Below are 24347 nucleotides of genomic sequence, written 5' to 3' on the forward strand. Positions count from 1 at the left end.
TCTGGTCCTCTCAGGATACATGAGAGGGAAGATAGCAGAGAAAGCTTGTTCTGTTTCATAGCTACATAAAAGACATCAGTCCCTAAGGTTATTTCAGCACTGCATTCAGGCAGTACGATGTAGGCACTCACTTCACTGTAGCCAGCATGTGTCACTACCAGGGAGGCTGCAGCATCACTGGCCTCAGTATAGGCTGAAGGAGGAAGCTTGCCGATGCAGACACCGCTTCACTGCTGTTATACTGAGCTAGCTAAATTGTAGCTCATCTGATATGCCTCTGTGTGCTGGTGTAACACCCTCATTCCAGGCTAGGTGCAGGTTTCAGCTATGAATTTGTACCTTTTAGGCTTTGATTTACAGGGCATTGAAGTCAGTTGAGACATTCCCCTTTGCAAGCACCTTCCTATGCTTAGCTTACAGCTCATCAGCCTGCTTAAATGCTTACCTCCCTTAAAGCACCTGAGTGTCATGAGTCAAGTGGAAAGGGATTTCTTGTGCACTCTTAAGATTTGCTTTGGCAAAACAGCCTTAACAATGTCTAAATTTAGACCAAATATTGATTACTAAAATAAAACTAAGCTGTGGGTGTTGTCTGAGGCAAAGTATTAGTACCTTCTGCAAATGAACATTTGAATACTTGTTAAAATTTTGTGGTTTGTGAGAATAGTATTACAGCCACAATGGTGTCTCCTTTTCCATATTAAATAGACTTCAAAAATGTTTCACAATAAAAGAACTTATAAGTGCCACTTAACAAATGATGCTGAATACTCAGGGAAAAAAAAAGCAATTTTTTTTCATTTTTTTAAAAGCAACAGTCTATATTTTGCTCTCACTTTACAGCCAGAGGTTGAGTTGTTCTGTGTGTTAGAGAGCTCAGTATGTCCCCTAGCAATAGCAGTTTGTTCCCTAGATAGTGAATTATGCACCAAAATTGGTGTGTATTATATCACTTTGATACTTACACAAAGAATCATTCCTTAGCAATAGGAGATTTTCTGAAGCTCAAGATTCTTTAATTATTTCAGGATGAAATCACCATTATGAATTTCCTTAAATGTGGTTGGTTGGTTTGGTTTGGTTTTGGCCAGGTTTTAAAACAAAGCTTTGACAAATGTGACCATTTCCAATAGAAAGGTTATCATCTGAAGAGGGTGTTATCGATGGCTATTCTCGTTTGCAGCACTTGCACTCTCCACGGCTCTCTGCAGCTGACTGCACTGACGTCATCTCCAGCACTATCGACACATTCTTTTGTGTGGTGTGAATGAAAAAGTAAATTGATCCCAGTGGGGACTGTGCTCACAATGAACAGAAAAAAGCTGCCACTCTGCCAGCTATAGATGGCATCAGATGTCTGTTAGTATAGTCCTTGTCTTGGTACTCAGATTAGGCAGGACACCAGTTAGGGAATTCTCTTCATGCCCCCCAAAAATACTATGTTTTGGGGGGGCTAAACTTGACACATGGAAGATAATAATGATTTAAATAGCAAAGGATGTAAACCAAAGCACCTCCTATCCTATCCTGCACATGAAGTAATTTCAGAAAGGACATATATTGTTATGCCAGATTTATGAATGAGGCCTAGTCTCCTTGGGTTTATGGAACAAAGGCAGGGAATAAGGAGGAATACAGAAATGATCACCAAATCTCTGACATGTGAAAAAATACCCATTCTGAAGCGCTGAAATCATCCGTGCTAAACAAATTATGCCTGCCAGGCATCTGGCCTTACATCTCCTCAATTCTAGTCCTGAAGTCTATTTATTACAGAAGCGTTGTTTCTATAGCATGAAAAGGCAGAATTTAAAATCTTATATTGATTGAAGTTTGGGGTTAGTTTTTGTTTTAGCTATTTTTAGTATGAGCATTTGTCTCAAAGAGAAGAAAAAGGAGGTATTTTCTAAGCTTTCCCACATTTTGTGTTTATTTACAGCATGTATTTGCTTCTCCCCCCACCACTATCAGTTACTATATGTATAATGTCTAATATTTTTATCCTTTCAAAATCCCTGCAAGATAGGTCAGTACCTTCCTTCATTTAACAGTGGCGCAAACACCTGAATGTGAGAGAAGTGTTGTGGTTTAACTCTAGCCAGCAGCTCAGCACCATCCAGCTGATCGCTCCCTCCCCAGGGGAATGGGGGAGAGATTCAAAAGGGTAAAAGTGAGAAAACTCATGGGTTCAGATAAAAACAGTTTAATAAGTAAAGCAAAAGCTGCATGTGCAAGTAAAGCAAAGCAAGGAATTCATTCACCACTTCCCAGTGGCAGGCAGCTGTTCAGCCATCTCCAGGGAAGCAGGGCTCCATCATGTGTAATGGTTACTTGGGAAGAAAAAATGCTGTAACTCTGAACGTCCCCCCTTCCTTCTTCTTCCCTCAGCTTTATATAGCTGAGCACAATGCCGTATGGTTTGGAATATCCTTTGGGTCAGCTGGGGTCAGCTGTCTTGGCTGTGTTTCCTCCCAATTTCTTGTGCACCCCCAGCCTCCTCGCTGGTGGGTGGGGTGAGGAGCAGAAAAGGCCTTGCCCCCATGTAAGCACCGCTCAGCAATTGCTCAAACATCCCTGTATCATCAACATTATTTTCAGCACAAATCCAAAGCATAGTCTTACACTAGCTACTATGAAGAAAATTAACTCTACTCCACTCAAAACCAGCGCAGAAGGATTAGAGGAACAAATGGTGGCATGACTCAAATGCCCTAGAAAACCTGGCAGGAAAAGAAATCAAAAGCTGAAACGGTATCCCAGAAGAGAACTATTCCATGTCCTCTCCCATCACACAACAGCTACCGCAGGGTCTCTATCCCTCATCCTTATGCAAAGAGGACTCTAGTTACGCTGCAGTTTAATACTGTCAATAGTTATACACTATCTGGTGTGCATCTGCTGTGCTTTGGCCACTTGATTTGCAGGACGTTTTTCTTCACTATTATCCAGTAGTGTGTGAATGCCACGAATGACTTGTCCTGGCAGACTTGGTGGATCTTGTTGTAAGGTAGAGCTAAAAACATCTTATCTTTTCTCTACAATACTGATAACATGGGAAAGCTGAGCTATACGTGGTTTCTGGAGTACCAACATTGCACTTTTAGCCATGATGTTCATATTCCGGAATCAGACAAGTAACACTCCATCATAGCAATGGGTAGTTATACACAGACATATTTTGTTAGAAAGATGACTTGTGCAGAAAGGCACCACAGATTGTGCTGTACCATAACCCCCTTTGAAACTACGAATTCTGCTCAAGTCCCACTTTATAGAGAGGTTTGTAGAGAAATTACTTTCTACCTATTGTCCAGACTGATTAATCTCTACAGAAAGATATGCTGTAGGTAATGTGAACCACATTCCCATAACCTGACTTAATTATGGATGGAACCCATAACTTCCCTTTAGTAAAGGAAGGTTAATGAGCTGGGTAACTCAAATAGGCTTTGGATAACTTAATTTCCTTCAGGGGCACATAGAGTTTCATTGCGAGGCAGAGCTGCTCATGTGATTGCTCTGTGCACATCTGGTTCTAGATGTAATTTCCTTACGCCCCAAAAAGAAAAAAAGTTTCAATTTCAAAGTTATCTGAGAAGAAAATAAAGCCTTTTATCTCAAAGTAAAAGGATAACTGCAGGGTAGCATCTGTAGGCTCCAAAAAGCCTAGCTCAAGATGATGATGCTGTTTCCTGCCATGGAGCTTAATTCAGTGGAGCTTATTAAGCAGTTTAATTTCAGTGTTCATGTGCTTGAGACCATTTCCATCTTCTAGATCATAGACTCCAGAAAAGTAAGGAAGAGTCATTTTTATTATCCTATTTTATATTTGAAGAGTAATTTTTAATTTTTATTATCCCATTTTAGTATTTGAAGAGGTATAAAAACAGGCTCATGCCAAGGGCAGATTATTATCACTGCCATTTTTTTACTCTTTAAAATATTTATGCATTGCAGGTATGGGATTTTTCCTATAGGTTTTCCATATACTTTTTATCACAAAGTGACCCAGTCAAAATAGGGACTTCTGAGCATTAGCTGCATAAAAATCAGGGATAAATAAAGTAATTTTAAAGCTCCAATAAGAATTTTGTGGGTTTTTTTCCTTTTTATTACTCTGTTGAGTGTTACTATAAATCTTTCTCAGTGTAAAAGTGGAAATAATTTTTTCTTGGAAATTTCTTCTAAGTTGTATTTTTCAGGCTCCATGTTAAAAAAGATGCTTTAGGGGCCACAGAAAATCTATCTTATTTTGACACACTTGGAAGTAAGTATTTATATGTTCATTACAAAATATTTTTTTTGAAAATCAAATTAATTTTTTCTACTAAAATATTAACATTTAAAAAGATTGAAAACCAAGTCCAATGTCATACTTTGTTCAGTCAAAACAGATAAGTGATTTAAATGTCTTACTTCTTAGTTTTCCTTTTTTTTCTCCCCTTTCTTTTTGCTTTTGTTTCTTTTGATGGGGGAAAAAAGTGGGGGGAAATCGTTCTATTTCCCATTGAACAGACAATCTGTTGTCTGCCCTGCTTTACTCCCATGGGAAGAACATAACAGATGTATAAAAAGGACTAATGTTATATAACAGAGAAGTTTAACAGACTGCTAAACTGTTCAGTAACTACTCTCATTTTACCCATCCTGTGCCCATACAGATGAGACACAAGCCTGAAGTACGTGTGCTGTCAGTCTGAGTACCCTTGAGCAGGGGGTTCCAGAGTGCTGAGGCACCATCTGGCCGTGATACACATCTGTCAACAGATTAATACTGGGAAACTGGACAGCATTGGAGCTGTTATGTGTTGTTGCATGAAAGTATGATTTTGTGCTGGAAACTAGATATTAGGCATGATTGCTTGGATGCCCTTATCAATTAATGTCAAAAAATACACTAAAAGACTAAGGTGACACAAACTCAACCAATTTATTTTTTTCATAGAAACAAAGAGGTAAATTGTCTGAGTGCAATGCACTCTAACTCTGCTGGATTGAGTGAGGGGCTCATGCGTAGCCATTGTGTTCGGTGAGTAGAGATAAAAAAAGAAGCAGCATGGATGTAGGCCTGCTGTTTCCACCCCTCATTACTTGATTTAACCGTTGCCCTTGCGTAGGGTGGCAGAAGAGGAGAGACTGAGATTTGAGAGGCAAGGGGTTCAGAGATATGGAAACATGCTTGGCACTTACGGAACAGGGAGGGGTTTCTGCAGAAGTCTTGCTCCTTTTCTCCACCTTCTTACGGCTCTGCTGTTTTTATCTGCAGGATGTGGTGTGCCTCACCTTTTCTCCCAGGCTGGAAATCCCTCGGTCTTGGTCAGACCAGAGAGTAAATGATTCTTGAGATTCAGAGGGTTTCACAAGAGCAGACAGGAGGTCTTTCAGAGTGAGGGGGAAATAAGTTGTTAAATCTGCTGGTCACAAGTGTGTTATTGACTGACCTGACAAATATGGTTCACCCTTTAACTAGTGAACGGGCACAGCATGAATATTGTAAATTCCCTCCTTTGACCTCCACATTATATTGTGGAAGATTATTTTTTCTCTTCACCTAGTTACGTTTCCTGTCTCCCTGGTGAGTTGAGAAGATTGCCTGTGAGCACCAAGTGTGGTTTTTTTGGGAAGAAGCAACTTGGGAATGTTAACTTACTAAGTAATGTTTAGTACATTTGACCAGCAAGGCACCATTTGATTAAAGTCCCATTTCCCTCCCCCCCCCATCTTGATCTAAGGAGTATTCAAAGTGGTTGTACAATGAAAAGGTTTGTTACCTATTACCAGTGACAATCCGTCTTCGTTTGGTGGCTCTGGTTGTAAGGTGCCCCTGGAGGAAATAGGAGCAGTAAAACTCTGGATCTTCCACAGCAAGTCTGCCTTCTTCCTTGGAAGCAGATTTCTAGTTCATGAAGAAAACTTCCTTCCCTTAAAGATGCACAATGCTTCAAACTTGGCTTGGAGGTGAATAGTCTTATGTAAGCAGACAATACATTATTTTCTTATATATCACTGGCCACTTTATCACTAAGCTCCTACAGACGAAGCTAGTTTGAATCTCCATGACGTTTCCTGTAAAGCAAGAGGTAGGTTAGGTCACTGCCTGAAATCTATCATGGAAATTGAAGCTAAGCCAACAACCAACCTTCACAATGTTCCTGTCCTGGGAAAGTAAAACATGTCAGCGGAGGAGTTTAACAGATTTGTTGTCATGAATATAATTTTGAAACAGAAGGCAAGCTCGTCTCATAGTGCAATTTGGGAGCCCCATGATTAATGCTGCTATTCAGCCAGCATGGGTGCTTTATCCTCACATACCACAGCATCCCATTGCTGGGCTGATGCAGGGGACACCTGGCTAAAAGCAGTCTGCCCGGTCTTAGGCATTACACGAGCCTGCAGCACACAGACTGTTTACATTGATATAGCTGTGACCTGTGGAAAAGACCAATACTAAGAACCTCCTCTCTCCAGGTACCACTCTGAGCTCCCATCAGCTTTCTCTGCCACATCATTGTTCACTAGATTTCATTGTGTCCCCTTCTTCAGGAATTGTCCCCACCTCTGCCTTGACTGGTATCTCCTGCTCCTGGTAGCCTATACTGCTCTCCTTTTGCTCCTATATAGGGGATTTCTATATGGTTTGAGTTTTCTGTAGAAATCATTTGCTGTGGTGATGCTGGCTGCTAATTATTTATTTCCTCCTTCCCCCCCCTCCTTTTTTCTCAAAATAAAATATCTCTATGAGGGGTTTATAAAATTAATAATTACTGGTGAGAAGTGAGGCCAAAAGGCAATTCATTGCATAAAGAATTTATTTCTAATTTAATTGAGTTGGTTCATTACATATCTAAGTCATATAATTCCAGTAGCACAGAAAGCAGTGACAGATACTAAAAAAATATTAAGCAGGACTTGGGGAAAACTTCCATGGCTGGAAAACACACTCAGGAGCATGGTAGAAGTCAGGGAAGCCTTTGTCACTCACCCAGAGTAATAGTGTGGAGGCAAAAAGCTGAGAAGTGATTTAAATTATGACATTATGACAAAGTAAGCAAAATTTCCTTATGTTAAGTCTGGGAAAAAGAGAGAACAAGTGAAAGAGGAAATACGGAGTGGGAGGGAATCTGCTTTATCTTGTATTGCCCAGCTGGTGACGTTCCTAGCTATGTGCTGAGGTCTGGAAGAGATGCCCAGGTCACTGGTTTCCTACTCAGCATGTGACAGTTGTACTGTAGAGCTCTCCTCTCATTGCTCTGCCAATATTTGTTCTGTTCTTTAACTCCTCCAGAGCTATTGCTTCACAGTATAAAATGACAGATCCGTTCTTGAGGGCTTAATGATACAAATAGTTAAAAATACCAATGGATGTCCTTAGCCTCATGAAACAAGCCCTCTTCTCTTCAAAGAATTGTTTTCATCATATGTTCATGTGTTTTCCATTCAATCAATATATGTATTTCCATTCAATTAATATATGTATGTTCATATATTGATACATATGCTCATTTATTTTCCATTCATTCAATTCTATCAATGGGTATCAATAATGACACTCATCATCCTCATTATTCTTGCAAAAGACTTTCACTATATAGTAAAAATAAGCATGGTTGTACCATAAAAAAAGGCAGCATAAGGAAGGCTTATAGAAACAGTGCTCAGAGAATCACAGCAACAGCAATATGTGAAAAAAATCATAGAATTATTTGAAATTTAGGAGAGCTCATATACCCATTAAAAGGAAACAATCAAGCCTAAAGCATTAATAACCTATGTATTAGAAGAATGCCAGTTTTGCTTCTCATATATATGTTCCCAAAGCCTTATTAGGAAATGAAATTCTGTAGTCCTTAACTGAATTTTTATTCACTCCTCACTCAGACAAAACTCTAATCAACTTCAGTCAAGACCTTGCCCCAGCATGCTAGATGAGCTGTGTCATGTTTTACTACCATCAGATGATAATAAAGAGTTACTGCTATGAAATATAATGAGGTAAAGGACCTCTTATACTGAGTGATTTAATAACACTTTGTGCATATATTGTGTCAGCCGAGCAAGGATCTCAAAGTGCTTTAGAAACATGAGCGAATGCATTTTAAGAACAAGGTCTGTGGTGAAGTAAATGAAACTTTATTTTAGCTTTCCTGATAAAAAGGCACCATCAGATTATACGGATGAAACATGTTTCTTAAACCAAGGGATCCAAAGTCCAGCTGTTTCTACATGTGCTTCTACATAAAGCTCTGCTTCAGTGTGGGCACATGCTTACAGGCTTCACTCAGGTTTCCTGATGCCTAGTTTCCTTTTGCCTTGATTGGGAAGCTATTTTGTCTTAGAAATATTCCATACACAGAATTTTCTCTGTCCCCCATATTCCTTCAAAGGTCACATTCAGTTGAATGTCTTGCTTGGTTGATTCGTTCATTCTTAGCACTGGTATATAGGGAGGAAAAACCCCTTTCTAGCAATGCAGGCTGAGCATCCACACAGGGCGGGTAATGCTGGCCTCTTTTTCAGAACTACCAAAGTACTCTCACTGTATTTCAGTAAGTTAATTTCAAGTAAAAATAATGCAGAAGGAAATGTAGCAGAGGTATTGAGTTATTCCTACCGTGACTTGTTGATTCCTTCTTATTATTTTTATTGTTCTTTAGGCAGAAGATAAAAATATCTGAGTCAGGAGCCTTCTGCTCACAGTGGAAATGTTCAAAATGTAATCATAAAATTCTATTACACTGTCATTGCCTTTTCAGACCTTCTAGTCAGAGGAGCTTACTTACCATCAGAGATCAGAGATCACTGCCTGCTACAGCCACAGATTCACAATGAATGAAAGAACACATTAGTATTTGCTGAAGGCTAAAGCCAAGGCTTTGCTTTATTATATATTACAGCAAGGTGCCCTAGGTGCACAGCTGCAATAGTAATAAGAAGCTATCAGAGATGTGGTATCGCTTCTGGGTAATAGCGAGATACCAGTCCCTACAAAGTATGTTTGAGATGGAAAAGATCTACTATTTCAGAGAATCTGCATCCATGCTGTGGTGAGATAATGTATCTTTCTGCCTAATCTTTTGTGGTGTCAACTTTCATTCAGGTGATTGTTAATCTCTCTGACTCCTACTCAGTCATTTTCATGGTTTCATCTGACCTTCAGTCCCATCCAGCATTGGTATGTACCATATGTACCAAAAGCCTTTACAGAGAACGGCCCACATACAACGCTTTTTTTTGTTTGATGATCAAAACATGGCCTAATATATGACACAAAATTTCATCTGATACAGCCCGTCCATTTGTCTTTTCCATGGCTTCTAAGCAGTTGGCAACTGTGACTCCATTGTGTTGTCTTCCTTTTGGTCTTCTCTCTCTTTTTTTTTTTTTCACCGCCAGGTCTTCCAGAGTTAACATCTCTTCTTCCCTCCTCCTGTCCTTTACTGAACTTCTTGCAGCAGTCTTTCTTGTTTACCCCAGGATCTACCACAGTCAGAACTTTGTTTCCTCTGTTATTGGATCCTGAACATCTCCAGAGAAAATATATTTAATCTGCCTTCTTCCAGTGCCACCGACTAAGGCACAAAACATTTTAACTTCTTCCTCACTGAGCTCCAAGTCCACAACCTATGCCTTCTGCTGGTGTCTGCATTTTGATTCGATCAGCTATACTGAAAATCATGTTGATGTGAGACTATGTTACACAAATAACTGTGGAGAAACCCAGAGGTGTTTGGCTGGGTGTAAAAGACAGTATTTTATTGAGCATTGAGATGTAAATTATAAAATTCACAATAGATCTACTTCTACATTATATAAAGTTTGACCCTTGCAAAATTAAAATGTCTTTAGAAGCAGAATCTAACATCACAACCCTCATTTTCCTAATACTTCTGTAACAGCGTCCTGGTTTTGGCTGGGATAGAGTTAGCTTTCTTCACAGTAGCTAGTGTAAGACGATGCTTTGGATTTATGCTGAAAACTGTTCATAACACAGGGATGTTTTAGTATTGCAGCTGAGCAGCACTTCCATGGGGGCAAGGCCTTTTCTGCTCCTCACCCCACCCACCAGCGAGGAGGCTGGGGGTGCACAAGAAATTGGGAGGAAACACAGCCAAGACAGCTGACCCCAGCTGACCCAAAGGATATTCCAAACCATACGGCATTGTGCTCAGCTATATAAAGCTGAGGGAAGAAGAAGGAAGGGGGGACGTTCAGAGTTACAGCATTTTTTCTTCCCAAGTAACCATTACACATGATGGAGCCCTGCTTCCCTGGAGATGGCTGAACAGCTGCCTGCCACTGGGAAGTGGTGAATGAATTCCTTGCTTTGCTTTACTTGCACATGCAGCTTTTGCTTTACTTATTAAACTGTTTTTATCTGAACCCATGAGTTTTCTCACTTTTACCCTTTTGAATCTCTCCCCCATTCCCCTGGGGAGGCTGTGTGAGGCTTAGTTGCTGGCTGGGTTAAACCACGACAAACAGTTTACTTTTTGTGTGTGCATGTGTCTGCTGTTATTATTTTATAACAATATAGCATTCATTTAATGTTAAAATGATGTTTGAAATTCCCTTTAACAGTTCAGAGTGTTTTGCTGTCAAGCAGGACCTGATATACATTTCTATTCTCTCTGTTTCCTGAAAGGAACCTTCCAGTCCCAGAGTGACCCTCTGGTAGCTATTCTGAGCACTGGTGAGTCATTCATTAGAGCTTTTGAGTCATAGATGGTATCAGTTTCACACAGACAACAGATTCACAACTGTACTTGCTATGTAAAAAACAAAAGTAGCAATGGAAGATAAATTACTTTGGCAAAATTCTCTATTTTCTTGCTTTTCTACATCCAAATTTCCTATCTTCTGGAGCCTGTAGGCATTCATTACTGAAATGTATTGTGTCACCTGCAAACTTTATTTTGATCAGCTTGATAAAAAAATATCAAATTTATTGGGCTTTGTTATGCTGTCGCTAGAACAGTTTTCTCCAGGCAAAGGATGTTTTACAATGCCATTGAATGAGAATTTATTCCCTTGAGAGATTATAGTGAATTGTCAAAGGCATAAGAGAAACACAGATTTTGGTAGAACTAATTCTAGGACAAACTTCTATCTACCCTAGAGTTACAAAAGAAGTTAAAGTAAGTCTATTTGTTAGGAGAATCTTAAGCAATGAATGAATGACATTTTTATTCATTTCAGTTCATTTTTGATTCACCTGCAAGTGGCAGCCCTTTCTATTTTCCTTTAGTGAAATGAACAAAAAAAGACTCATTACAATGGAAATGAAATGTAAAAATCCTTCTTTGGGAGCAAATTTTGCCATTCTTCAGTGCCACCTTCATTTAACATCCAGAGTATCCTACCTTTAATGATGTCATTTGCTCTTTTAGGATGAAAAACTCTCTTCCCTTTCCCTCCTGTCCTGGTTTCTCTAATTAACAGATTGGCACCTACACCAAAGAAGGAATTTCCTACATGTTTTCTTAGAGGCTTCAGCTTCAGCCTCCTCAGAGATTCTGGTTTTAGAAAACATAATTTTCATTTTAAAAGGGCAGACTGTTGGGGGTGGGGGGGGGTGGGGGATAAAAAAGGATTAAAGAATGTGATTACTGCAGGTCTGCAACAGTGGAACATAACAACGGCTGATGGACAGGTGCTCGCTCTTATGGTTTCTGGTACTTGGCTCTCTGTGTGCTGGGGTTGCAGGTGGTTGTGGTTTCAAAAGGGCTGTGGGAACAGAGCTGAAATAAATTGTTCTTTTGGTGGGTGGTGCTCTCTGTAGCCTGCTTGTAGCAAGATACTTGCCATTGCATCCAGTTTTCAGCTGTTCTTGGAAGCTTCCACAGAATATTTTCTCCAAGAAAATTCAGTTTTTAAAAAAATCAAATTATTTTAGAATATGCTGGCATTATCTCAATTTTTTACTTTTGCACTGGGAAAAACTTTCATTCTGTTAATATTCTGTTAATGTTTGTTGTTCAAGGTGAATCAGAATTCTTTAATCATCTAAATTAGTTCAGCAAACCACTAAGCTAGATGTTCCTGTTGTAACACATTCGTAGCAGAAGTAATTGTTCTGACCCACATTTTTCCTGATTAGCAGCCTTCCCAGGAAATTGTATTTTCCAGAAATCTTTGCAACAAATTTCACTCTGAGATACATGGTCTATAGGAAATGCATGTTGCCTACTTGCACATGAGGGGAATAGTTCAGCTAAAGAAAATTTAGTCTCTGGCTTCCTGAACTACAAGGAAATGCAGTCTAATGTTAAAATGACTTGTGAAAGATTTTTTACTTATTTTAACAATACAAAACTTCTGGAAAGTTTAAAAGCTTCTTTTCATCAGAAGTGTTAAAATACAGTATTCTTGACAATTCAAATGTGATAATTTTCAGTGTGCATATACATATATTTATATATATATTCCCATTGTACAGAAATATGGAAATACAAACTACTTTACACCATTTGTAATGTGGACAAAATGATGAAGTGTCAGGATGACTGATGGTGTGAAAATTCAATATTTTTTTTAGCAAAATTGCAATATTTCAGAATTTCTAAATAACACTTTCTTGATTTATTATTTAGGATACTTGTTCTTTAGTAATACCAGTAGTCACACAAGTAGGTGAAGCAGTAAAAATGATTAAGGTGCTTAATAAGCTGTTCGTTCAGGTGACAAAATTTTGGAAGCACTGATTTGTGTCTTCATTTTCATTCCCTCTTGAAATTATTTACAAGCTCAAAGTACAGTCCATATAGCTGGGAACTTCAGAACCTTACTTTCTCTGAGGATCTCCTCAGCTTGCTGAACACCTCTAAGTAGTTCATGAAACTTGAGGGATTTAAAAAAATATTTACAAGCCTATTGCAATGCTGGCAATAATAGTCCTATTTTTCAGAGAAATAAAAAAAAAAAAAAAAAAAAAAAAAGGACTATTCCTAGGACTGTGAACAAAGTACTGAGAATGAGTAGCTACTACTGAATATTTATGTCTGCAGTTTCACCTTAACAGTACTGGTTTTGGTTATAAAGTAGCAGCAGCACTCCTTAGAAAATAAAGCACTCATTCTAAAATATGACCATCTTTAACTTCTACGTTGATTTAATGAGCATTTGCTTTGCTGTGGTGCAAATGCAGATAAGCCATTAATTTAAATATTTGACCCTTGGACTGTAAGCTTATCTTTCTCGTTATACCCTCAGAATATTTTTCCCTAGCCTAAAGCTTTGTTTTCAGGAAATGTAAGCAAACCTCTCTTAGCAAATTCAGAACTGGGACATCGCATTGACTGGATTAAGGTCTGGCTGAGAGGAAAGTTGGAATGAGCACCTGATCGAAATTATACTTTGAAAAAGCTGCACGTCCTTGAAAATAAGGAGCAGTAGATTGGTCGTATGCCAGATTTAGTCTCTTTATGGACTTTGGTAGGAGCTGCATTCAGTCATATGTAAGCAAAGCTGAAGGGTGCTGTTCAGAGGAGATTTAGCTCAGTTTCTTGAAAACCTGAAGCTGAAGAAAAAGCTGTGTTTACGCAACAGGAGGCAAATTCTGCCTTAACCAGCTCACGTACAAGTATTTTGAGGTTTAAAACCCACTTGTTCAAAACATGTCTGATTGAAATGGATGCAGAAGTTCTCTGTGCCAGAGGAAACTATTGACTTCTATGCAAAAAAATTGTATTTTATACTAATTCCAAAACCCAGTTGTGAAAAAGAATCTTTCCACTGATTACAAAGGATTTTTTCAGACTCAAATGAAAATTTAAGCCTGACAAATGTTGGCTCCAGTTTTCTGTCCCATGTAGAGAGAATTAAGAAGGTAAATCTTATTTCCCTTCTGAAAAACCATTTTAACTAATTAACTAAAGTTTTAAAATATGAGACTAGTGTATAAAGGTCTGCCCAGATTTATCATGATGTAAAAAGCAACAACTAATGTTATGAACAGGAGAAGGAAATAGGTGAGACGAAACAAAGAGAATGCAAAATTAGTGCTATGCATGACTTTACTTCCTCAGCTTCAGTCGGAACAGCCAGATTAGACATTATTCATATCTATGAATATTCTTAGGGAAGAGAAGGTGCAGAAAAAATTTATGAGAGATGACAAGAGGCAAGAAGAAAACCTCTGTTCCAGCTTTTCTAAAACACACATGCTCTTATGCACCTGTGCGTGTGCACATACACACGTATACAGTGTCAATCTATTTCTTCTGTAACGGAAATCTGAAAAGTCTTCTGCAAACATCCCTACTTTCTGCCAATTTGTTATTACTAAAATTGTCTTGTATCCAACCCATCTGGCTTAATATGATGACAGAGAATAAAGTAATCTAGAAGTTTAGAATCATTAAATTATCTCTAATCACTCCACCTTTTGAACCTCTAGGTTCAAATCCTAGCAGGATTTAAAAAAATATAAAATTATCACTGAACAAACAATAGAACTCACTCGATAAGACAATGAGCACAAACTGCATGCGAAGAAGCAAATTTTGTAGCCTATTAGATATTCATTATTATAAATATATTCAGTGATTCAGAAACCCATTAAAATCTTAGCCTGTTTTGCCTTCGTTCTCCATAATTTAAAGTCCAATCTGCACTTGCTTTATGGAAGGTCAAAGAAGCTCTGAAGTAAAAAACACCTTTTCAAAATTCCTGTAACTCCTAAACCAATGAAGCAAAAAAGGTTAAAAGAAAATGGTAAACAGTTGAAAATATGCTTGTGTTTGTTAACAGATAAACATAATGCAGTCAAAATGAACTTGTCCTAAAGCAGATAATCTTCATCAACCCTGTGTCCTGACAGGGATGGTTCTGGCTATAGTAAATGAGATAATCTGTCCTCTGTGGGTAGATTTATCTTAGACTAAAGTTCACATTTATCATGATGGAAGTACTTGAGCTACAATATGTAAAGTTATGGCAGAAATTTTGACTTTGGCAGGTGTTTCAGAACTATATTTTGGTTCAAAAATAAAAAAGACCCCAAAACCTAGACCTTAATATTATTTTCTCTTTCTCCTGGTTTGTAAAATGACAGGTTAATATAATAAAATAATCCCCACCTACCACCACGTTGTAATTGCATGCAGTCCATTGAATTTGTCAGCTAACTTGTGCACAATTTTAAGTTCCTATGAAAGCAGTACTTGTAAGGGGAATCCCTGAGCTGCTCGTATATGCAAGGAAGACTGTTTAAAGGCAGGCAGAATGAATCTGTCTCCTGAGGTATCTGTTTTTTTATTTTTTTATGAAGTATAAAGAAAGGTTTGCTGCTATTTGAAGAATACCTTTTCATTAGACATACAAAATTTAAGATTGTGGTAAGGGGCTTAAGAGTGGCAGAGTAGACAGGTCTGTCTAGTTTTTGTCACTCCTTTAAAGAATTTGTCTAACTCAGGTCTGTCTAGTTTTTGTCATTCATTTAAAGAATTTGTCTTGATCCATGTCGCATTTTTTTGCTTCCCTCTCTAGAAGAATCTCCTCTGGAATCTCCTCCTTGACCATATGCTCTTCACCTGCCCTTCAAGACATACTAAGTTTTATAAAAGACCTTTATATAAGTAAGACTATAAGTATATATAAGTTAGTTACTTTTTCCATGGCCAGGAAAATAAATTTATGTCAGTGTAGGACAGAAGGATGCCCTGTGCAGTCTGTGGGCAGTCCTTCCCTGTCTGAACTTGCTATGAGACTCAAGAGGAGAGAGCCATGCCAGCAAGCCAGGGCACTCTGGTGAGTGGGACACCCTGAGGCCATCAGACACTGTACTGCTTTCCCGCAGCTGTGGCATTTGGGTGATTCAGTTTAGACTTTCCATACAGCATTACACTTCCCTGCAAGGGCTTGTTGAGATGTTGGGCTTTCCAGAGCAATACAGTATTTTATTAGGGAATCCTTGCTCACTGCAGCAACAAAGAAGAAACGCAGAACTACTTATTCCCTCCTACTTGAAGGGAAAACTCAAGCTACAAAAGCTACAAAAAAGGAGGCCATGGATTTATATTAGTCAGATCTACTGACTCCGGTTTTTATTTTCATGCACTTAGCCACTTATACTGAATAAATCATGCTTACCTTCTAAGCTGAGGACATTCAAGTATGAACTGCTGTTGTATTTTATAAATAAGCTGAGAGGAAGGTCATGGATTGCCTCAGGAACAGAACCTAAGACCTCATGCAATAAGTTTTAATCTTAACAAATCATCCATATGGCCTCTCAGATTTAATATGCTTTTCATAGTAAATCTCTAACTACTAACCCACAATTTTATTCTGCAGTCAAGGATAACAACCAAGACTCCTGATCTCTAGCATGTGACTGATGTTTAGGCAGAAGTTATGCGATCCAGGTTGAACATGTGTGTCAAGATCTCTTCTCCCAACTGAGTGTGATAGAATAAAGGGTCTCTCGTATTCAAATGCACTTAACCTGTTAATGAAAATGTCATAATTGAGTAGATATATTATTTTTATTGTTTTAATTTAAATTCTACTTCACTTTATTTGCTGTTGGTCATGTCATGAGAAATTATACCAGAACACATACTTCTGCTACAAGAATCTTTATTGTACAAAAATTACTGAAAAGCCAACATTATTTTACTGCCTTTCTTTGGCTTGGCAATTTATTCACTGAAGTTTAATAAATACATTTCAAGAAAGAAAAAAAAGATCACTAGCAAAAAAACATTTAGTGACACTAAAGGTGCACCAGACATATCCTGTAAATTCAAAACCTGTGAAATAAGATGTTAAGAGAGAAGTTTTCTGAACTCCTTATCACTTTTTCATTGTCTGAAATACTGTCAGCAACATTCCCCCAAACCACATGAACTTTCTACTTTCATCTGTAACAAACATCAAAAAGAAACATGTATTCCAGCTCACAGACTGGTTTATATAGCTCCTCAGGGTCTCAGGCTTTCTAAGCCATAACGCTTCCTGAGTGCACAGAACAAGTGTGAGTCAGATAGACCCATCTGTTGCTAGAAAGAGCGTGTGAGGTCAGCCTTAAGTCTACGGAGTGTGAGTTTGATCAAGTTCTTGTTTATGCTAGTAGAAGGTTTCCAGTAAATGATACAAATCCCACCTCTAGCCCATTTGCCAGTACACATTTGCTCACTGCAATATTATCTTCTGGAGAAGTTCTTATTTTTAAATAACATGAATACATTCTTTTTAAAATATATATATTCTTTTTTGAATTCAGTAATTCACTCTTAAATGTTGCTGGCACCACAGGAAGTGATAGAGGCTGATGAGGCAGTGGATGTGCCTGACAAAATTGACTGTACTTATGACTTAGGCAGAATAGAGATGTAGAGGTGCTATACTAATACTAAATATTAGCTTAAACATCTGTTGCCATTCCCATATTTATACCTAAAGATATCTGGATTAATCAATACACTCTCAGAGGGTGTTGAAATGCCACTAGAATGAGCAGCATGCTAGGCTATCTCAAGCTTTTAAAGTATTAGACAATTCTCACAATGTGTAATGAACTTGAAGTAAGAGTCATAAGTAAAATCCTCAATAAAATACAACTGCATCCACATGAGATATGAAGGAACTGATTTTCTTTTACTGTGTGTCATGCATAGTTACTGAGGATTCAGTCTTGGAGGTACTAAATGCTTTGCCTTAAGAGAAGCATATTCATATGAAGCCTTTTTGCTGTGCTAATGTAAAAATAAGACAAAAATTGTGAGTAATAGCTAGTTTTAGGGGAAAAGAACCACCTACCAGTAATACCATATTGTAGTAGTAATAAAATAGGACTGAAAGGCAATGAAGTTGGTAGAGATGGAGAATATTTTCCCTATGTAGGGAGACTAAATTGAATGTACCTCTTCATTTTGGAAAGGGCAACTTAGAGGAATATGACAATTGCATGAATTTATGAATAGTATGGAGAACAAGGAAGACATTGGATTTATTGCAGTACAGGAACTCAGGAGGACACATACACAATAAAGTTATCAGGTAGTGAGTTTAAGATAAACAGAAGGAAATACTTTTCTGTATTTTTGCATAACTACACTGTGAGGTCATTTCCGTGAGATGCTGTGAATGCCAAAAATATAAATGGTTTTAAACAGGGTTTAGAGAAATTCGTGGGAATACATCCATAAGTAACCCAGATGCAATGTCTGGCTCAGGAAATGTTTAAACTGATTGCTGCTGAAGCTGAGAGGATAGACAAGAGTCAGAGATTTTATACATGTTTTTTCCATTTTTTCCTGTGTATTCGCTATTGGCCAGAGACTCCCAAATTCATCCCAGCATAGAAGGAAGAAGGTTCATGACTAGGAAAAACAAAAAATACTGTCTTTTAACTGGAGATGTTTTGAGATGGACTTTGAATGTTTACAGATTCTATAGAAAATGTAATATACACTTAGAACAGAACTTTGAAATTAATAGACATTTTTTCCCTTTTGTCTGCTTCAATAGAAAATCTGAATTGTGCCCAGCTCTGCTCCATAATTTTCCCTTAGCACTGCCATGGAAGCAGTCTTGCTTTCCTTCATAGCCTGGTGGCCAAGATGCTCGAGGTCCCTGAAGGGAGGGACATGATGGTGCTCAGCATCCTCTAGTGTTTCAGCTGCAAGACAATTCCAGTATCTTATGAAAGGGTATGTGAGAAAAGGCCATTTGAAGAAGAATGCTATTTCGTTAAAAGAAGGAATGCGATCAATTACCCTTGACATTAGCCATGGACACCTATGTGTCTAGTCCAAGAACTCAGACTACCTATAGCAAATCATAATTTGGGCTCCTTCTGTAGCAGATAGAGAGAAATGTTAAGGATAGGCAGAGTGGCTCAATTCTCTTTATTTTCCCATTGATAACAGAGGGTTCACAAATAATTAGTTTACAACTAATTCACAAGTTTCTATATAGCTAAAGTTAGGGTAAATGTGACCAATAAGGTCCCATTTCCCAAGTGAACTCCCTTGTCACTACTAGGGGATTTTTGTCACTGAATTCTGTGACAAATCCAAGGGCTGAATCTCCCTAAACAGTCTGATGTCTCATTTTGTTTTCTCCTAAATAGAATTTTCTTTCCGAAGCAAATTATCCTTTAGTCAAAAGTAGTGAACTTACAGCCCTAAGAAGCCTTTTATTAATGATGAACTAGATATAAAATAAACAGTAGCAAATTAATTCCTATCTGCTATTACTTTTTCAGGGTCTATTTGTGTACGTGCCATCATCATCCTAATAGCTGCTTGGTGAGTGTGCTGCATCCCTACATTTGCATATAAACTGAGGTTAACAATAGAGTTTCCAGTTAGTGCCAAGCGAATTGGTGTTCTTGTAATGTTAAACACTTCTGCAGCGGTCTGAGACCACACATCTCATTTCATGTGGGATATTGAACAATTAACGTCTCTCAGTCTCTTCACCAGCGGAACTGAATATGAAGTGACAACTTAAGAGTCTCACCATGAGCAAGCCATGATCTACTCAGCCCTTGTGTGTATGTAATTTAAACATAACTTAATGTAACAGAGGGTTTTGCATGAGAAGAAACTATGTAGTATTTTACAGCATGCCTCAATTACAAATTTTATATTGAGTAGCGTGTTTGTTATTCTCAATATATATACTTTATATGAGAGCATTTTAAATGGGGAATTTAAGGTAATAATTGGAAAGGCTACTGAAATCTAAAAAGGCTACTGAAAATTGTTTAGTTTGAGAACAGACAGCAGGTCAAATCTCAGTTTACACACTATTCAATATAGGAGTTTATCACATAAATTCATTCACCACAGGAAGGATAATATATTCTCAGTGCTTTCAGTCTCTATCCATACGTTTTCTGTATAATGGTGCTAAGAGAAGTCTGAAAGTCTTTCCAGAAATCTGGAGGCAGTATTGCAAAAAGCTCACATAATACTTATTGTCATTCTATGAATTCCAGAAGCTAAAAAACAATTATATATATCTACGGAAAACCTAGGCAGACTAGCATCTATATTTGCCTTTGAAAAGTCTGTCCCTCTTTGCTACCTCACTACCTCCTCTGATTGCAAGATACTGCTCAAGTGCAGACCAGTGGCATTTTTAATTATGTCTTGCTTTTGGTCTCATAGCAAGAAAGAAAGAAGAAACTCTTTAAAGGCTCAAATACAGCATATCCTGAAGGAATCTTGCTGTCATCCACTATTTCTATATTTAATAGCTGATATACTTAAAGAATAATATAGAATTGCATCTGATACAATTCTTTTCAATAAAGGTGTTGTCATTAGCTTTTAGAATAATCTGTAATAGAGAAGCTGAGGCATTTGTGTGGGAAGGGACTTTCCTAAGGTCTACAGTGGTTCTATGCCTAAACCAAAGCTGTAAATCCCCGCCCCCCCCAAAATTGTTCTGTCTTCTCTCGACTCCTGACTTCTTCCTTCTTGTCTTCAAACTATTGTTTCTTATTCTGAGACACATATGTATAGCACACTTATTTGTTCTTTATCTTTTGAATCCTGATTTAGAGTTCTCTGTCTCACAAAGAAGGTGCTGACAAATCTCATCATGTTATTTCAAAGGCAAAGAAATACTAGACTCTGTTTTCCTCTGTAGCAGCCTGAAGTCTCACAATGAAACATTGCTTCCTTCAGCTTTTGAAGGAAAATTAAAAGAAGCTCTTGCCCTGCAGTTATTGGCAGCTGCTGCAGTGGTTAATTATCTATATTTCAGGCTCAGATTTACTGTACAGCTTAATCAGCATTTCTCTAGGCTTGTGTAATCTAGGAACGGTTTTATGAAGCATGGCAAAAGTGTACATATAGGGTCACACAAAACCACAGTGGATGAATTCACCATTTTAAAAACATTATCATCATTCTAAAGCCCTGAGGGGAAACAGAAATCTCTGTCATCTGCTGTGGAAAAGACACAGATACTTTCAAACTTGCAGGTTTAGCTTAGCTTGGAATTGCACTGAGGTGTGTGCACTGGCGAGCAAGTTGCCTCTCCCGTTTGCTCCTGGGGGAGGTCTGGGCTCTGACGGCACCCTTGCTGCATGTACATTAGCTCGCTAGTTCTCTTTGGGGAACAAACAAAGTATATTTTGCGATGAAACTGGCATATAGTTTTAGCAATGATTTGGTCCAGAGGCTGTTTCTCATGGGTAGTTCATAACACCTACATATCAGGTTTGCTTGCTCACACATTTTCACCCCTCCTCCAGCACACCAGCATTCCTGCAGGACCACAACATACCTGTGGCCACCCTCACAATTTCGCTAGCCCCAGCCTGAGGCATGCATGATAATATCACAGTATATAATCATAGAATCATAGAATCATTTAGGTTAAAAAAGACCTTTAAGATTAAGTCCAACCATTAACCCAGGACTTCCAAGTCCCACTAAACCATGTCCCTAAGCACTGCATCTATGCATTTTTTAAACACCTCCAGGGATGGTGATTCCACCACTTCCCTGGGCAGCCTGTTCCAATGCTTGACCACCCTTTCAGTGAAGAAAAGTTTTCCTAATATCCAATCTAAACCTCCCCTGGTGTAACTTGAGGCCATTTCCTCTTGTCTTATCACTAGTTATCTGGGAGAAGAGCCTGACCCCCACCCACCTCCAGCCTCTTTTCAGGCAGTTGTAGAGAGCAATAAGGTCCTCTCCTGAGCCTTCTTTTCTCCAGACTAAACAACCCTAGTTCCTTCAGCTACTTCCTCACAAGACTTGTGCTCCAGACCCTTCTCCAGCCCCGTTGCCCGCCTCTGGACACGCTCCAGCACCTCCAAATCCCCCTTGCAGTGAGGAGCCCAAAGCTGAACACAGGATATGAGGTGCAGCCTCACCAGTGCCGAGTACAGGGGGACGGTCACTGCCCTGGTCCTGCTGGCCACACTGTGTCTGACACAAGCCAGGGCGCTGTTGGCCTTTTTGGCCACCTGGGCACACTGCTGGCTCATATTCAGTCATCCACCCACCAGCACCACCAGGCCCTTTCCCACCAGGCACTTTCTAGCTGCTCTTCCCCAAGCCTGTAACATTGCCAGGAGCTGTTGTGACCCAAGTGCAGGACCTGGCACTTCTCCTTGTTGAACCTCATACAATTGGCCTTGCCGTATTAGTCCAGCCTGTCCAGACTCCTCTACAAAGCCTTCTTGCCCTCAAGCAGATCAACACTCCCCCCAGCTTGGTGTCATCTGCAAACTTACTGAGGGTGCACTCAATACCCTCATCCAGATCATTGATAAAAATGCTAAACAGGACTGGCACCAACACTGAGCCCTGGGGAACACCACTAGTGATGGGTCACCAGCTGGATGTAACTCTATTCACCACCACCACGGTGCTCAGCCATCCAGCCAGCTTGTAACCCAGCATAAAGTACACCCGTCCAAGACATGAGCAGCCATTTTTTCCAGGACAATGCTGTGGGAGATGGTGCCAAAGGCTTTACCAAGGCCCAGGCAGACACGGCCTTTCCTTCATCCTTCAAGGTGGGTCATCTTGTCATAGGAGATCAGGTTCATCAAGCAGGATCTGCCTTTCATAAACCTGTGCTCGTTGGACCTGATCCCCAGCTGTCCTACATGACGGCAGGCAGGATGACCTGCTCCATAACCTTCCCTGGCACCGAGGTCAGGCTGACAGGCCTGTAGTTCCCTGGATGCTCCTTCTTGCCCTTCTTGTAGATGGATGTCACAGTGGCTAACCTCCAGCCTTCTGGGATATCTAGAGTTTGCCAGGACTGTTGATAAATGATGGACAGTGGCTTGGTGAGCTCCTCCACCAGCTCCCTCAGTTCCCTCGGGTGGATCCCATCCAGCCCCACAGACCTGTGTGTGTCCAAGCGGAGCAGCGGGTCACTGACTGTTGCCTCCTGGACTGTGGGGACTGCATTCTGCTCCTCGTCCCTGTCTTCCAGCTCAGGGGGCTGAGTACCCAGAGGGGAGCTGGCCTTACTATTAAAGACTGAGGCAAAGAAGGCATTAAGTACCTCAGCCTTCTCCTCACGTTCTGTGGCAATGTTCCCTGCCCCATCCAATAAAGGATGCAGATCATCCTTGGCCCTCTTTTTGTTTGTATAATGTTTGTAAAAATGTATTTTGTTATCTTTTCTGGCAGTGGCCAACCTGAGTTCTAGCTGGGCTTTTGTCTCTGTAATCTTTGCCCTGCATAACCTCGTGACATCCTTACATTCCTCCAGAGCTGCCTGCCCCTTCTTCCAAAGGTGGTAAACTCTCCCTGTTTCCCTGAGTTCCATCCAAAGCTCTCTGTTCAGCCAGGCCAGTCTTCTTCCCTATAGGCTTGCCTTTTGACAAAAAAAAAAACCACCAACCAAACCCACTCTGGTTAATTATGACATAGTACTTGCATTATTTGAGGCATTTCAAAATTAAATATAAGAAAACAGATCAGTAATTCTGCCTCAGGGCTACAGATTTACTTTTCTGGTAGTAAACTAAATAACACAAAGATGAGTCCAAGTATTGCCCTGGTTTTGCACCTCAGTCTTGTGTGTTAAAGTAGTAGAACAGTCACCTGCACAGTTTTCATTTAGGCCATCTAGTGCTATTCTAAACTACTGTTCAGCAAAGTTCAGAAATACATCCAGGGTCTGTTCCCAATACATAGTCTGGAGGCTCCCACATTTTTATAGCAGAAAAGATCTGAAAATGAAGCATGTAGCCAGATCTCAGGGCCAGGGAATGGGCTTTTGTATGGTTTAGGTTGCTGGACTGTATCTAGACGTGCAATGTGAGATGCACAGAAGACGCTGGTTAAATTGCCAGTCAGATCCAGACTGGTGATGTGGACACCCCGAGCCAGCAGGCATTCGTGCCAGACATTACTGTGCCAACCAAATGGCTTTAGCAGTGTAGATATAACCTAAGTTGTCCAGGCTGCTTAAGTGTATAGCCAGAATAGTCTGGATGAGATTTTCGAGGAGAAATCTTGGCTGTATCCTATGCATTATTGTGAATTAGGTGCTTCACATGCCTGCTCCAAGGACAGGTTTAGCAGTTTGTGCAGCCTCTCTTTATCCTGCCTGCACTTTGCAAGACTCAGGCAGGTTCCAGTGGGAGTTGCTGATGTTGCCTGCAGCAGTGCAAGGTAAGGTCTGTAGGCAGCCAGAAAGGAAGCTGCAGAAAGGGCCTACTGCAGTGGTGAGAACTACTGCAGTGATAAGACCTACTGTAGCAATGAGGTGCATAGTAATAGCTACAGCAGTAGGATTCACACAGGTCTCACATGGCTGTGGGTCTAGAGAAAGAGACCCCCTCAGGCTCCCTGGAGACTGTTAATAACTCCATATCCATAGACTAAATGGCATGGGTTAGCATCCTGTGAAGG

Source organism: Falco cherrug, chromosome 6 (genome assembly GCF_023634085.1).
Source record: "Falco cherrug isolate bFalChe1 chromosome 6, bFalChe1.pri, whole genome shotgun sequence".
NCBI classification, from domain to species: domain Eukaryota; kingdom Metazoa; phylum Chordata; class Aves; order Falconiformes; family Falconidae; genus Falco; species Falco cherrug.